The sequence below is a fragment of the Nomascus leucogenys genome, chromosome 15, assembly GCF_006542625.1.
Source record: "Nomascus leucogenys isolate Asia chromosome 15, Asia_NLE_v1, whole genome shotgun sequence".
NCBI classification, from domain to species: domain Eukaryota; kingdom Metazoa; phylum Chordata; class Mammalia; order Primates; family Hylobatidae; genus Nomascus; species Nomascus leucogenys.
In genome coordinates, this window is record NC_044395.1 from 19,135,875 (window position 1) to 19,152,933 (window position 17,059).

The 17,059-nt window shown below is 46.8% G+C and overlaps 1 long non-coding RNA gene across 1 annotated transcript; it reads left to right on the plus strand.

Annotated features, from left to right (window-relative positions):
• Positions 1-9,967: 9,967 nt before the first annotated feature.
• LOC115838653 lies at positions 9,968-12,671 on the plus strand. The gene is made up of 2 exons (XR_004033704.1): positions 9,968-10,057; positions 12,286-12,671. It is a non-coding gene; the product is annotated as an uncharacterized LOC115838653 (long non-coding RNA).
• The last annotated feature ends 4,388 nt before the right edge of the window (positions 12,672-17,059 follow it).

The following is a 17,059-nucleotide window of genomic DNA, read 5'->3' on the forward strand; positions in this document are numbered from 1 at the left end:
AAAGAGAGAGAGAGCTTGTGCAGGGGAACTCCTCTTTTTAAAACCATCAGATCTCATGAGACGTATTCACTATCACAAGAACAGCATGGGAAATGCTTGCCCCCATGATTCAGTTACCTTCCACCAGGTCCCTTCCACAACACATGGGAATTCAAGATGAGATTTGGTTGGGGACACAACAAAACCATATCACATACAGTGGAACTATTTTAAAGTACCAGGCAGGAAAGTAACTATAAACTAAATAACGACTCTAGAAGGAATGGATGCCTAAGCACTGCCTGCATGTGAAGTCAGAACTGGTCACAGCCAGGCTGCAGATGCTCCAGGAAAGTTGGCCATGATACTGATGTTAGCCCAGAAAATCCCTGGCAGCAAAGCTGTGAGAGCAACAATTTCTTTATTGGGACTTTTTAAAAAGAGCTTTTGATATACTTGAAACATAAGTATGACTTATTTTCTCAGCTCTGGTAAATATTTAATTATCAAAAATAACGGTGTCTTTTTTCTTTTTTTTTTTTTACCTTTTTGAATCTGAATCATAGCTAGAATTTTATTAAGCCTCTCTTGGAAGTGAATGGCAGCCTAGTGTGGCTTTTTTTTTTTTTCTTTTTTCTTTTTTTTTTGTGAGTTGGAGTCTTGCTCTGTCACCCAGGCTGGAGTGCAATGGCACCATCTTGGCTCACTGCAACCTCTGACTTACGGGTTCAAGCAATTCTCCTGCCTCAGCCTCCCGAGTAGCTGGGACTACAGGCTCCCACAGTGTGGCATCTTTTAACTGGCATTCCTGTAATTAGAAGGAATTGTCTTTTTGTACCACAGATTTGAACTGGCTAATTACTCAATGAATATTTAGCTTCATACGTAGGCAAACATTATGTGAAGAGAGGAAACTTTATTGAATAAGTATGCAACCTAGAAAACTCCCTAGGAGCCAAGTGTGGCCTGTCTATATGAGATTTTCTCCATGGCCCCTTACCCCAACTGTCATTTCCCACCTCTGCCATCTCAGACACACACACACACACACAGACACACACACACACACACACACACACACACACACACAACACATTCTGACATTTCTGGGGAAAGTGGGCAAGGTCCTCAGTTGTCATTCTTTGGAGCTTTATATTTTTGTTTCTTATGAAATATTTCAAATATTCAAAAATTTTAAAGAAGAATGTGATACTCTGTGTCTACCTCCTAGCAGAAATAGAACATCACCAATAAAGTTAAATGTCCATGCACTATATCCCCTTTCTCCAAACCATATCCCCTACCCCCTATTCCCACTCTCTTGAATTTGACCACATTGAATTTGGTGTTTATATTGCTGTGTATTATTCATAAATGGAATATAATATGGTTTTGCATCATTTATAACGTTTATAAGTGGTATCATGGTGTATATATTCTTCTGCCACTGGCTTTTTTAGCTCCACATTGTGTTTGTAGGATTCATCCATGTTGACATGCATAGCTCAACTGCATTCATTTTTATTACTATAAATATTTTCATTGAGTGAGGCTGGGCACGGTGGCTGACGCCTGTAATCCCGGCACTTCAGGAGGCCGAGGCGGGCGGATCACTTCAGGTGAGGAGCTCAAGACCAGCCTCATCAACATGGTGAAACCCTGTCTCTACTAAAAATACAAAAATTAGCCAGGCGTGGTGGCACATGACTGTAGTCCCAGCTACTTGGTCGCTGAGGCAGGAGAATTGCTTAAACCTGGGAGGCAAAGGTTGCAGTGAGCTGAGATTGTGCCACTGCACTCCAGCTCGGGTGACAGAGCGAGACTCTGTCTCAAAAAATAAAAAAAATAAAAAATAAGAATTTCATTGAATGAATATGCCCCAACTTAGTTATCCACTCTCCTGATAATGAAAATTTAGGTTGCTTCCTTTTACCTTTTTGTTTTTCTTTTTCAGTTATCACAAACAACACCGGCCATGATGCCTTTGGTGTGTGTCTCTTATGCATTTATATGAGAGCTCTTCTATGCCTAAGAGCAATGTCTAAGAGTGGAGTTGCTGGTTTGCAGAAAAATGTATCTTCAACTTTATGGAATGTTGCCAAACTCTTGCTACTCAGTGAAGAATAGATAACCCAGGAAAAGTTGATCTTTGACCAAATCAGCCTTCCTTTTCAATGCTCTCCTGTGGCTCTGGGGACTTTCAGGAGCCTCCTTGGTGTTCCCAAGGGATGCTAGGCTTAGTGAGCCACCAGTAAGGGCCCAAAGCCACAGCCTCAGTGAGCAGGTCGAACAACCTGCCTCTTTCATTTTCCTGTTGATCTCCAACACCTCCTTCTCCTCCAAGCTCTCAGAGACTTATAGCTGGCAGAGGAGCATGATGAGCAATGCTGCTCAATGCCCACCATCACTATGACTACTGAGGGCCCAGGCCTTGAACCCTTGGATTCCGGGGGACTAAGCAGGGAACACGAGGCCTCAAGAAATGCAAGAGCAGCCCCAGGGCAAGAATAGATTGGTTCTACTGTCCTAAGGAAAGAGCTGATCAGTCTTAAGGGTTTACCCTCTCCAGGGCTACTTGCATTGTAATAGGAGGGTCTCAGAGAGTGCAAACCCTTCCAGATCAAAGGAACAAATGAATCTCTTATGAAAGATTATCAAGCCCTGTGGAAGAGGGGAATCGGGGAATGATTTAGCAGGCAGAGGTCAGCCTGGCTTCCCAGGAATCCCCTTCTATAAGAAGCTGCTGGGTCAGCTCGTGATTAAGCTCTGCCTTGCAGGGAAACAGGGCTGTTATGCCTGAGAGCACACCTCTAGGCTTATGAAGCACAAGCTGAGCATAGCACTAAGGAGGCCATATGGCAGCATCCCCACCAGCCCCAGCCAAGTGTCCCCTTAACCCCAGGCCTGGCCAGCCCTCTAGCACACTGCCAGATTCAAGTCTGCTAGAAAACTCGGTTGGGCTCAGGCTCCCACCCCCATGCATTCAGGTATTAGGGGAACTGAGTGCCAACCGTAGAGAAGCCTGCCCCTCTACAACCCCAGGCCAGGATGGAAACACCCAGGTCAACCACAGCCTTACCCCGGGGGTCTGCCCACATAAGGTCTCCAGCTAGTGTTGCAGCCCGAGGTCTACCCTCCCATCCAACCCATCACTGCCACCACATTACCACCGAGGCACTTGCTGATACAGCTGGTAGGTGAACTCTTTATCACTGCATGTGGTGGGTTTACCCATAGCTGCCTCTTGGTAAACTTGGTATGGCTGAGGCACAGCCCTTAGTCACTGAGGACTTACTTCTGCCCAAAGTCTCCTTCGCTCACCCCAGTCCTCCCCACCCATTGGAGCCAGGAATTCCCTCTCTGAAGGGTCAAGTGAGACTCAAAGGAGAAGTCAGTTCCCAAGCCACCCAGCCAATGGCAGGGTTGGAACTTGCCATCAGAGCCTCAGCCACAGAGAAAGGAAGCTGCCAAGAAGTTGGAAGCTAGACCCCAAGGGGCAACGGAGCCTTGTAGCTGCCCCCAGCTGTGTGGACCCTCCAACCCCCATGCAGCCCTGCAACAATGCCTGAACTAATTCTATCCCATTCTCCTTTAAAAAAGAAAACCCTGGAAATAATTACTTCAGTCAGACATTATTTACTTAAGTAATTCTTTACTCAAACGTCTGTAGGCTTTATTTTACTAATACTACATAATTACGTAATTGTGTAATTAGGAAGAAATTAAATGACAAATGTTTGCTGAGAACAAATCGAAAAAAATAGATCCTTTATTTCCCTGAGTGTTCTCAGTTCAGTACATGACATCTTCTTCTCCCTCCTTCCGTTATTCCCTCTGGTCTCCCCACCCTCCGAGGTCTCCCCACAGGGGGCATCTAGAGGGCTGACTCCCTGGACAAGTAACAGCAGGTATGGCATCTTTAGCCAGAGGTAGATCTGAAATGTCTGTCAGCTAACCTGTGTGTCTCTCTGCACAGCCTGACCGCCTCCTAGGCTGAGCACTGGAGTCAAGCTTTCTCTGGTTTGCTCTTTCTGTCTCTAAGAAGCCTGGGAGACCCATGAGCTCCAACCCATGGCAGGCCTAGGAAAGTGAGTACAGCAGCTAGCTAGCCCCAAGGACTATCTTCCTGTGGGCACCGGCCCATTCAGCATGTCCTGCAGATGTGCTTTCAGAGGCTGCCAGGTCCTCAGGCTGAAAGAAAAGAATGAGGGGTCCACCAGGTTGAAAGGGAGTTCAGTGTGGATCTGCTTCACCTACTTCACAGGAATCCATAGCATCTGCCCCAAAAATCTACCCAAGAAGGAGGCACGGCATTCACCCCAGGACTAAGCTGCCGATGGAGGGGAACCTGTTCACATAGACCACCACGCCTCCATCCCTCCTTCCTTTCTCCAACCTCAGCAGCTGTGGAAGCCAGTGGAGCTTCCTGCAGGTAAAAAATTCAATCAACCACCCACCCAACACCCATGGAGCATGTCTTTTTTTCAAGTTCTGAGGGGGACACAAAAGAGCAGGCAGGCCACAGCTATGCTCATTAATACGTCAGCTGCTTGGAACTTGGCATGTAGAGCTATGTTATTCACAGCAGAAAGTTTCCTAGGCCAGCCTGCCAAAAAAAAAATCACTACTAAATGTCCCCAGCATTCAGTACTAGAAAGGAAGAGTACTCTTGGGCACTCAAGATTGCTGAAGCTCACATCCTGTCTCCAACACTTGCAGGCCTGGATAAGTGACTCCATCTTGCTATGCCTCCATTGCTATGCCTCTATTTTCTTTTCAGTAAAATGGGAACCATGAACACCCTACCAGATTCTTGTGAGGATTAAATGAATCTGTGCAGTGAGACACTCAGAAGAACACCATGTGTTCAATAAACAGCAATGATGGTCTTCAACGTGTCACTGCAAAAGCCAAGCCATACAGAATAGAAGGGTGCTGTGGGAAAGCGCCCCTGCCAGGGGGATGGCCAGTGATGGAGGCTCCTCCCCACCTTCACCAGCCTCAACTGATTGTGACTTCGCAGCTCAGGGTAGGGCTGGCAGAGGAAGAGTCTGGGAAAGACAAGAAAAGCAAAGGGATACCATGCCCAGGGGAAGGGGCATGGAGCCCTGGGAGAGGGACTTCCTGAGACTGAACTGCCCAGAGAAACTTCTACTAGGGGCTTTTCACTTGGAGGGTCAATTGTAAAAAAGAACACAGTGTCCCCAGTCTGACAAACTTGAAAATACTTTCTGAAAAGGGAACGATTATACACTGTTGGTGGGGATGCAAATTAGCTCAGCCCCTGTGGAAAGCAGTTTGGAGATCTCTCAAAGAACTAAAAATAGAATTACCGTTCCACTTAGCAATCGAACTATATATACCCAAATCGAACGGTATATACCCAAAGGAATAGAACTTCCTGGGTCTATACCCAACGGAATAGAAATTACTGGGTATATATCCAAATAAATAGAAATCATTCTGCCAAAAAGACACCTACACTTGTATATTCATGGCAGCACTATTCACAGTAGGAAAGACATGCAATCAACCCAGTTGCCCATCAACGATGGATTGGATAAAGAAAATGTGGTATATCTACACCATGGAATACTACACAGCTATTAAAAAGAAGGAAATTAGGTCCTTTGCAGCAACATGGATGCAGCTGGAGGTCATTCTCCTAAGTGAATTAACATAGAAACAGAAAACCAGATACCACATGTTCTCTCTTGTCACTGGGAGCTAAACATTGTGTACACATGAATACAAAGAAGGGAACAATAAACACTGAGGATTCCAAAACAGGGGAGAGGTGGAGGGGAGTAAGGGTTGAAAAACTACCTTTCGGGTACTATGTTCACTATTTGGGCGATGGGATCATTAGAGGCTTAAACCTGAGCATCATGCAATATACCCATGTAACAAACCGGCACGTGTACCTCCTGAATCTGACATTTAACAATAAATAAATTCTAAGAAAAAAGGAAAATACTTTCTGAGGTTAACTTTTCTTTTTTTCTTCGCACCATGGAGAAACAAATAAGATATTAAAGCGACTACTTCCTCTGATGTCACTTTTCATTAGTTTCATAATGAAACTACAAAACAAAGAAACACAAAAACCACAGACAAGTGCTAATGGTGGGTCTTGGGTACCACTGAGGTGAAGCACTTCCCACTGAGGTGAAGGACTCAGGCTTCTGGCCATCTCAGGCTAGAGACAGGGCCTGGAGGAGGGGGTGAGGGCCACGATGGATACAGGCTGGGCACTCTGAGCCCTTTTGACAAGCAGGAGAAATGATGGGCCAAGGAATTTGACCTCCCTGCTCCCCAGTCCTCTCCATAGGAGAGAAAGCATGCACTTCGGAGTTTGAATTCCGGCTTAACAGCTTGGTATCTGACTGACCTTAGGCAAGCTGTTGGGCCTCAGTTTCCTCATTTATAAATCAGGTCTTATAAAATGATTAAATGATCTTTCACAAGACTGTTTAAAGGATTACATGGAATACTGCATTATAAAACACTTAGCTCAGGGCCCTGGCACATATTAAGAATGTAATAGATGGTAATTCATTTATTCATTATTATTATCATGATTATTTCATGGATCCACCACCAGTCCTGCTGCCATAGATCAGATCTTAGGGGGGTGTCAGGTTTGGGACCCTAGGAAAGGGGTGGGGTTTCAGGCCACTGTAAGCGACAATGAGGTCTATAGAAGTGAGGGGAGGGGAGACCAGGGAGAGAGCAGATGAAAGAAAATCTGAAGCAGCTGCAGAGGATAGGGCAGGTCCAAGCCCCATGTGTAGTCCCTGGCTAACCAGCCTGGGCCGCTGTCCCCATGCACTGCCCAGATGGAAGAGACAGTTGACTGGCTAACTGAGAGATCTCTGCCTGAGAAAAACCCACTCACGAGGGAGAAATTCCAGCCACCTTCTTTCCAGCATCCTCCACAAAGCTTCTTATTTCCACGAACCCCTTTGAAGTCTTTAACTAAGGGGGTAAAATTTGCTCGTATTCTTTCAGAGGCTAGCCTCAGAGAACTGCATTTTTAAGATTTGTTGTCATAGGCCGGGCACGCTGGCTTACGCCTGTTATCCCAGCACTTTGGGAGGCCGAGGCGGGCAGATCACTTGAGGTCAGGAGTTCGAGACCAGCCTGGACAACATGGTAAAACCACGTCTTTACTAAAAATACAAAAATTAGCTGAGTATGGTGGCGGGTGCCTGTAATCCTAGCTACTCCGGAGGCTGAGGCAGAAGAATTGCTTGAACCCAGGAGGCGGAGGTTGCAGTGAATAGAGATCATGCCACTGTACTCCAGCCTGGGTGACAGAGCGAGACTCCATCTCAAAAAAAAAAAAAAAGTGCTGTTTTAGCGTTCAGTAAGCCTAGATGCCCACACCTCATCCCCCTACTCAGGCACGGTCTGGGTGTGCCCTACGTGATGTTAACCAGGGCGCTTGCTCTGGCCAGGCTTCCAAAGCTTGGGAATTTAATTAGCCAAGAAAAAGAGGTTCCTCCCAGTGAGGGGGCTTTGCTTCCTCGGGTAATTTCCATGTCTCCTTCTGCAGCTGAGTTAGTTCTCACTGGTTTTCATTTTGCTCTGCTCTGCCCAAACTCTCTCAGTCACACTCTGCATTTGCTTTAAGACTGGGTTTGGTGTCCTGTGCAAGCTGTCCCAGCCTGGCCCTGATTTTGCTTTTGCTGCTGCCCCCGTGGTGAGTCAGCTGACTCCCAGAGGCCTCCTCAAACCCTGGCTGAGGGCCTCCTAGTCTCACCTCTGTGTTCTCCTTTGCAGGCAGCTACAGGATCGGGATGGAGCAGGAAAAGGGCTAGGAAAGCCAGAGTGAGAACAGCCACACCCTTCTCTCTAGGTCCAATTTCCATTTTAATTCAATGTGATGGATATTTATAGAGTGTCTAACACAGGAGGGCTCAGAACCAAGTGTGTGTGGGTGTGAGGGTGTGTGGGAGAGGGAGTGTGTGTGCCTTGGGAGGTTCTGTGATGGGATAGATGGAGACTCATCTTTGTTGGCTTATATCTCATATCTTAAAAAATGAAATTCAGAACTGCTTTGAATGTTCTACAGAACACATCGCACCCTGTCAATACTGATCAATGGATGAACTGAGTTTTTGAATTCCAGGGTTTTCTCACAAGTTGGGTCCCCAGGGCCCAGAGGGAACCCTACCCCCTCAGCTCTCAGCCCCTCCAATCTCCACACTAATCCGTGGCTTTGCCTCCTGTGGCTCTCAGCCTGAGAGCTGGAGGTAATCATGATAAGTCTGCAATTAACAAGGTCTCCCTCCTCCTCTAACCTTAACAAAGACAGAGAGAGCCAGCACAGGGGCTGCACTCGTCTCCTCCTCTGCGCTGTTTGTTAACCTCACAGATTATTATTAAAGGCACTGCAGAGCTAATCACCTCCCTGGTGGACACCCTGCCTCCCCCTGGCTCCTGCTCCTACATCCTCTGCATTTGACCTGGCTTCCCAGGGCTCCCTGGCTGCTTGCTGGCTGCTCCCGGGGAGGAGCAGAGGTGAGCCCACCTGGGCAGGACTAGGGGATTCTCTGCCTCAGAAGGGTGGCCTCTGCCCTGAGCCCCCAAGGACAGACACTGGTGGGGGTAGAGGGGGTGGAGGAAGAGAGGGGAGAGGAGAAGAGAAGGAGAGGGAGGAGGAACTTTGGAGAGGTACTGTAAGCTAAGCTGCCCTGGTGCTTATTCGACTCTAGTTAAGCCCTTGTTAGTACATCCGGGGGGAAGCACACTGGGAGAGGGAGGAAGACCAGAGGATGGCAGAGCTCCCCTCCCATAAATCAATGAAGGGTAATAGAGGAGGGTAATTAGCATTTCTCTCCTTCCCCAAAAGACTGCAGAAGAGAAAACAAACTTCAATTCCAGCAGAAGGAATTTCAGTAGCCCAGAGAAAGAAGTTCCTCCCAGTGAGGGGCCTTGCTTCCTCAGATAATTTCCATGGCCCCTTCTGCAGCCGAGTTAGTTTTCACCAGTTTTTATTTTTCTCTGCCCTGCTCAAACTCTCTCAGTCACCCTCCCTGGGTGGGAGGAAATCCACACCCAGCAGCCTGACATTCAAGGTCTGCTCTTCCCACTCCAGGGTACTCTCTTGGCCTATCCAAGCCTTTGTCTTCCTGAGAAGCCAGCTGGGTGGCTCCAGATACAGGTGTCCCCTCCTGGCTCTGGCCTTGCATTCACCTGACAATCCCAGGCCTGCTCCTGGTGTAGTTCCATGTCTTACATATCTCTTGAGTTTCCTCACTCCTGGTGCAGTGTCTTACATAGAAAAGGTGCTTAGTGGATATCGTGTGCTTAACATAAGGGACAAAGTAAGTCCTGGTGTTCTTGTCAGTTGCAGGATGATAGCACCAGCTTCAGTGTAACAAGGGAGATGAACAAGAAAAAGAATAATTCATCATAGGGTCTTTACCTCATTTCTTTCCTGGGACTGCCTTATTCAGTAGACATTATTATTTTTATTTTATATATTTGCAAACTGAGGCTTGGAGAGGCAATTTGCCCAAGGCCACATAGCCCCTAATTGGCACAACTGTGGGATATGAATTGAGATCCAGTCCCCAAACCTAAATTCCCTTCACCATGGGATGTCTCCTTGGTCGAAACCCCCTTAGATATGAGGTCAATTTGACCTACATTTCTAATTTTTAAAACTTTGCACGGGATTTTCAAAAAAAAAATGGCGGAGCAAGTAGAAAAAAAACGCTTGACATCACTAATCATCAGGAAAATACAAATCAAAACCTCAGCAAGACATCACCTTACACCCATTAGAGGATGGTCACGAGATGGAGAAGAGAGAGAGAGAGAATTTTCATGGCTCCTTCTGCAGCCGAGTTAGTTCTCAGCAGTTTTCATTTTTCTCTACCCCACTCTAACTCTCTCAGACACCCTCCCTAGTGGGAGAAAATCCAAACCCAGGGTCCGACATTCAGTGTTTGCCTTCCCCTCTCCAGGGTACTCTTTCGGCCTGGGTTTGGATTTAAGGCCTGGATGAGGTCTTAGAAAGGAGATTCTGACACAAGCTACAACATGGATGAATCTTAAGGACATTATGGTAAGTGAAATAAGCCAGAGGGAGAGAGAGAAAGGGAAAGAAAACAACAACAAGTGTTGGTGAGGATGTAGAGAAATTGGAAAGTATAACACTTGTGCCCTGCTGGTGGAAATGAAAACTGACACAGTTGCTATGGAAATGTGTTGGTTCTTCAAAAAATTGAAAATAGATTGCCATATGTTTCAGTAATCCTACTTCTGCATACATACAGAAGAATTGAATGCCAGATCTTGAAGAGAGATTGCATGTCCATGTTCATAGCAGCATTACTCATGATAGCAAGACATAGAAGCAACGCAACTGCCCATCGGCAGAAGAGTGTCTAAAGAGAATGTGGTATATATGCACAGTGGAATATTATGCAATCTTTAAAAGGAACCTCTGACACATGCCACCACATCAATGAACCTTAAGGACATTATGCTAAGTGAAATAAGCCAGTCACCAAAAGACATATACTGTGTGATTCCACTTACATGAAGTGCCAAGAGTAGTCAAATTCAGAGACAGACAGTAGCAGAGTGGTTACTTAGAGCTGTGGGGAGGAGGAGGGGAGTTATTTAATGGGTATAGAGTTCCAGTTTTACAAGATAAAAAAGTTCTGGAGATTGGTTGCACAACAATATGAATATATTTAACACCAGTGAACACTGTACTTAGAAGTGGTTAAGATGGTAAGTTTACATTTTATGTTATAGGCTGGGCATGGTGGCTCATGCCTGCAATCCCAGCACTTTGGGAGGCCGAGGAGGGCGGATCACCCGAGGTCAGGAGTTTGAGACCAGCCTGGCCAACATGGTGAAACCCTGTCTCTACAAAAAATACAAAAACTAGCTGGGCGTGGTGGCACACACCTGTAGTCCCAGCTATTCCAGAGGCTGAGGCAGGAGAATCGCTCGAACCCAGGAGGCGGAGGTTGCAGTGAGCCAAGATCACGCCACTGCACTCCAGCCTGGGTGACAGACTCCATCTCAATAAATAAATAAATAAATTTTATATGTTTTTTACCACAATTAAAGAAAAAATTTATTTTTAATCCCTCACTCTCAGGGAGCTTACATTTCTGTACTCTGAAAGGCACACCAGTTCACATCCCTGTGGCTGTCTCCTCCTGGGCCCCCTCCCCTTTCCATGGGTAGGAGGGGCTGTGCAAGCAGCCATCAGCGCATCTCTCTGCCCTGCACGTTCAGGCCTGGCACCCCTGCACCTCTCTGCACATCTCCTCAAGCTGGGGAGGACGGTGCCAGTAGGCCCAGCTTACTCTCACTGGCGCCCCCTGAAGGGTAATCATGATGGCGTCAAACATAGCCCTGCTGGAGGCTCCTTGAGGGCACAAAGCAGTTTCATGGCAGGGAAATCAGAGGCTCTCTCCTCTCACCATTCCAGACCCTCCTGGGCAACGAGTTTGTTGGCTTGTCACAGATCACCTGAGGGTGTGCAGGTATGTGCTTGTGTGTGCTCCTCTGTGTGTGCATGCAGCACCCAGGGCTGGGTGGGAGGATACTTCCTGCAGGACCCCCAGATTCAGTCAGCTGCCCGCAGGCTACCACACAGCCCGGCCTCTCCCCAGAGAGCCTGTCTGGCGCTAATTGTTTGTTGCTCAACTGCAAATGCAGCTTCTCCACCAAAGTCTTCTCTGTCCAGATGTTGTCATCGGCCAGCCCCAACCAGCAGGGCTGGCCTGCGGTCTGGCTCTCGCCTGTCAATCCTGACATCTTCAGTGGATAATGGAAGGCAAGGATGTGAGAGGCAGAGCAGGTGCATGCTAATGAGGAGATCAATTTTAATTATGATTTTAATTAAACACCCGATCCAGTAGGAAATATGACAAGAACTAGGCTGGGGCTGTGCAACCTGAAAGAAGGGAGGGGAATGAGAGTGGGAAGCACAGGGAAAGGGAGGCGCCTCTAGGCCTCCTCAGGATTTAAAAGAAGGAAAGGGCAGCACTACTGGGAAACAGAAAAACCTGTGTCACCTGAAATTCGCACATAGTCTTTTCCTCTAAAGAGCATTCAGATGTCTAGACTCCTGGATGACAGAATCTTAGCAAGGAAGCCTTGGAGATGGACAGGCGGCACCCCTTCATTTCACATGGGGAAACTGAGGCTCAGAGGGGAGCTAGGACTCTCTCATCTGCCCCCATAATATAACTGTACATGCTTCAAATAGAGTATTTGTTGCACTATGAAATCATGAACTCTTCACGGTCTTCCTGTTGTTTATATCAGATGTCTCTAACGTCAGAGAGTTCTTTGTACGATGCAAGCCCCTGGAGGGTGAAGCTACTTCTGCCCAGCTCTCTTTGCACAACATTACAAGCAAGTGGACACTGAGAGGATTGTTGATGCTCACAGTGGTGGTGCCTCCTCTACTGCAAAAAGAATTATATATATAAAGGATCTTCTCCAAACCCCACACTCCACTCCCACTCAGGACAATCCCTGATGAGCTACAGGCACTCAGGAAATGTTTGGGCCATGAATAAATACATGAAGTAAAGTCTGTAACATTTAACAAGTCAGGAGCAGCACCCAATTAGCCACTCTTAGTTCTTTTTTTTTCCCAGCTTTATGAACGTGTGATTGACAAATAAAAATCGTGTATGTTGAAGGTGTACAATGTGACGTTTTGATATACATATAGAGTGTGAAATGATTCCTACAATCAAGCTAATTAATATACCTGTCATTTGACACAGTCACATTTGTGTGTATGTGTGTGTATGTGTGGTGAGAACATTTAAGATCTTCTCCCATGTCAAAGTATATTTCAAGTACATGATACGTTATTATTAACTAAAATCACTATGCTGTCCATTAGCTCTCCAGAACTTATTTATTTTATAACTGAAAGTTTGGACCCTTTGGCCAACATTTCCTCTTTTCCCTTATCCCTCGGCCCCTGGTAGCCACCCTTCTACTCTGTGCTTCTGAGTTCAGCTTTTATATCCCACATATAATGAGATCATGTGCTATTTACCTTCCTGTGTCTGGGGTATTTCACTTAGCATAACATCCTCCAGATTCACCCATGTTACTGCAAATGGCAGGATTTCCTTCTTTTTTAAGGCTGAATAGTATTCCATTGGGTACATATGCTACACTTTCTTTACCCACTCATCTGTCAGTGGATACTTAGGCTGTTTCCTCTTGGCTGCTTGGCTACTGTGAATAACGCTGCAATCAAGATGGGAATGCAGAGATCACTTCTCAGCTGTTCTTAAGCCAGGCTATCAGATTTCTCAACATTGCCCTGATGGAAGAGAGCGATGTGCATGTGTGTGTGTGTGTTCTGTGTGCCTTGCCATGTATGTGGTGGCAGATGATAGGAACTGATGGGAAGAGGAAGCTCAAGGGGGCAAAGGGACTAATTCTACAAAATACTTAATAATGGACAATTACAGAATAATGCAATGCAGAATTGCAAATGACCTTATAGATGGGTGCTAACAAAACTTTATTTATTTATTTATTTACTTACTTGTTTTTACAGACAGGGTCTCACTATATTGACCAGGCTGGTCTTGAACCCCTAACCTCAAGCCCAATCCTCCTGACTCAGCCTCCCAAAGTTCTGGGATTACAGGCATGAGCCACCACATCCAGCCCCAAAACTTTTTACAGTGATGAAAATGTCTGATATCTAACCTGTCTGATATAGTAGCCATGGGCCACACATATAGCTAGTGAGCATTTGAAATGTCAGCTGCTGTGACTGAGAAGCCAAATTTTTTAACAAATTTAATTAAAATTAAATTCAAATAGTCACATGTCGCTAGTGGTTACAATGCTGGACAGTGCAGTTGTAGATCACCTAATTAAATTTTTTCTTTGGTTAGCAGAAGAAACTGAGGCCCAAAGAAATAGCCCTTGGGCATCACCCAAGCTTATCCATTGGACTTCACAGGTAGCGCATCAAGACTCAATCATATCATGGCTTTCTGGTGCATTCATGGAGTGCTTGTTCCACTTACAGAGATGTTAGCAGAGTCCCTCTGTGAGGCTCAGGGATAAAGGCCAAAAAGATTCACCACAGTCTCTCAGGTAAGTTTGGACTGGAAGAGCTGGAGGCAGGGGCAAGACCTTGGGGGAAATCACCCAACTGCTGCTTCGGTCTCTTCTCTGCCACCACCAATGCCCCAGCAGGGCAAGCCCATCTGGTTCCCTCCACCCAGGTAATGTGAGGTCTCTCCCGCCTCGTTGCCTGCAGCTAAGGTCTCATCACTGGCATGAACAGAAAAGCCAAGATTGGAGATGGTGGCAGAAGTTAATTGAGATTAGATGCGGGTGTTCCATGGTTAACAAAAGCACAGACGCTCCAGAGCCACTTCTTAAACCCGATCATTTTCTAAGTACTCTCCCGTCCTCCCTCGCTGCTGCCTTCCACCTTACCCCCAGCAATCCACCGCCTCCAGGGGCTCCAGAGAGGTATCGACTGGGCTCTTTCTCCCTTTGCATGTTATGACTCAATATCAGTTAACCCTTTTCCATAATGAATGAGATCATTTGTGGAAGGAATGGAGAAAACAGAGACTCACGGCCTCACTTTAGCACACCCTTTCCCCTCCTTTCCTTCTCCCTCATGTCTCCTCTGCTGTCTGCTTCCTTATTTGGGCCACCAATAACAGAGGTGAAGTCAGGGTACCCACAAATCACCATCTACAGTCAGAACACAAAGAATGCCCATTGTCAAAACACATTTCAGGCTCCCATGGCAGGGATGGAGAATCAGGGAAAAGTATGAGCTATGAATCGCCAGAGAATTCCGCCAGCCTACCCCAAGGACCCCCATTGTTGGAGCAATTGAATTCCAAGCTTCAGATGGACTCTGATTCTCAGACACAGGGAGCTAGTTCACCAGGGCCACCTTCTTAGAAAAGATGCGTTCAGCATTATCTGTTCCTTTGGAATAAGTAAGGGATTGAGAAGGACAGAGATGTAAGCAATTTCTACCTGTGATTCTAAAAGTGCTTTCTTCTTCAGCCCAAATCTGAGCAGTTTCCATGTCAGCCACACCCTAGGGTGTCAGCACACTGTCCCCGGACCTAGAGTCTGATTTGTACACTCAGGAGCCTCCAAGGAGGACAGAGATAGCCTCACAATAAACTCAGCGGTCTTCCTGAGAAGAGAAAGACCATGCTGAGCCACTCCTGCCTGCCTGTCCGAGACCTGTTAGCTGAAACAGACAAAAATGTAAGAGACAGCCTGTTGACCTGCTGGGGCACAGGGGAGCCAGGAGCACACAGGACAAGAAGGAAGCCACGTGGGGAGGCAGGCTATGAAGCCATCAGCGAGGGAAAGGCCGGGGAGGGACACCTGCCAGAGCTGGCCCTTCTAGCTGTAAGTGGGGTCTCAGTTAGAATAAAATTCTCATTGAAAAAAACTGACAGGGTGGTTTTTTGGCTACCACTCAGCAATTCCCTTTGCACCTTTCTTAAGGAATTCCTTCTGGGAAGCAGCCCATGTGTTAAAGGAACGAACCAGCCCACTCTTGTTGAAGCTGGCCCCTTGTGCCTTCTTCAGTCCATTTCAGCAGTCACTGGACATCTACTCTGTACTTTCTTCTTTCTCTTCACCACAGAGGACCTCTCTTCTTGCTAGCACAATGCCTATTTCTCTCTTCTTTTACATTGTATTTTATTTTTTGTAGAGACAGGGTCTCACTATGTTACCCAGGCTGGTCTCAAACTCCTGGCCTCAAGCAATCCCCCTGCCTTGGCTTCCCAAAGCACTGGGATTACAGGCATAAGCCGATGTGCCCGGCCCCTATTTCTCTTTTCATTGGATTCCCCCTCTGGTTAACAATGGCTGGAGATACTGAAGGTGGGGGAGGGAGGCAATGGCAGGAGCAGAAATGGAAGCAAAGGAGGGCTGTGACAGTACCATGTCTCTTAATTGGTATTCAGATTCTTGCCTGACTTGGTTTTGTCCCCAGCGTTGGCCTGACTCTTAAAGGCAGCTTGCATTGGGTGACCTTGAGGGTCCCTGAAGGTAAGGGCTGAGCTGTAGAAGCATTGGACAGCTTCCCCAGCTCACTTGCCTCTACTTAGTCTACTGGAGGTGCCTCTGGGCCCCACACAAGCTCCGAGTAGACATACCCACCACCTACCTGCAGGGCACTGCATTCAAAGCCAAACACACTCTGTGTTATCTTAAACTGCACACCCACACAGTGCTCCCGGGGGCATCCAGGATGGGAAACAGCAGAGGTGAAGATTTCAGCCTGACAGCCAAGGAGACCCACATCTTGAACAAATACGTTTCTTCTGCTTCAGAACGTCTGCCCAAGCCCAGCAAGTTCATCATCTTTTGCTGCAATTAGCAAGCCCTGGCCAACGTACAAGGAGTTTATTTGCACTGATAACATCTCCCATCATCTAAGACCTTCCTGCCCAAGGTCACCATAGAGCCTGTCGGCAGGAATCCTTTACTGGCCCACTCCTCTGCCATGTCGGGTGGGGGTAAGTTGTGAATGGAATTCCTTGTCTCTCAATTTTGAAGATGTTATAATCTAGGCTCAGAGCTTAAGGAAAATCCTGCCAGTTAGAGAACAAACCCAGGTGGAGCCATGGCATCCTCTTCTTTGAGCTTTTCTCACACTGACCGCAGCAAATCTATCAGCCAACATTTAGTGAGGACCTATTACAAATGAGGCATCACAGAAGACCCAGACACGTGCACATCAAAATTCCTGCCTTCACTGGAAGAAATCTACACTTTTTTGAGGAGATGCCATTCAGGGCACATCAGGAGCTATGCAAGTGTGAACTGCACAACTCCAGGGAGTACATTCACATGGAGCACAACACAGTGGCCCTGGATGTAATGATACGAACATGTTATTCCCAACAGGAGGAGGTACTCGCCAAGTGCTGTAGAAATAGAGGGAGAGGTCATGTGGGGTGACGGGATGGAGGGACTGCAAAGTCCTGAGGCTTGAGTTTCACCTAGAAGGGTGATCTGGATTTAGCTGAAAGGAGATTGATGCAGAAATCCACACTCC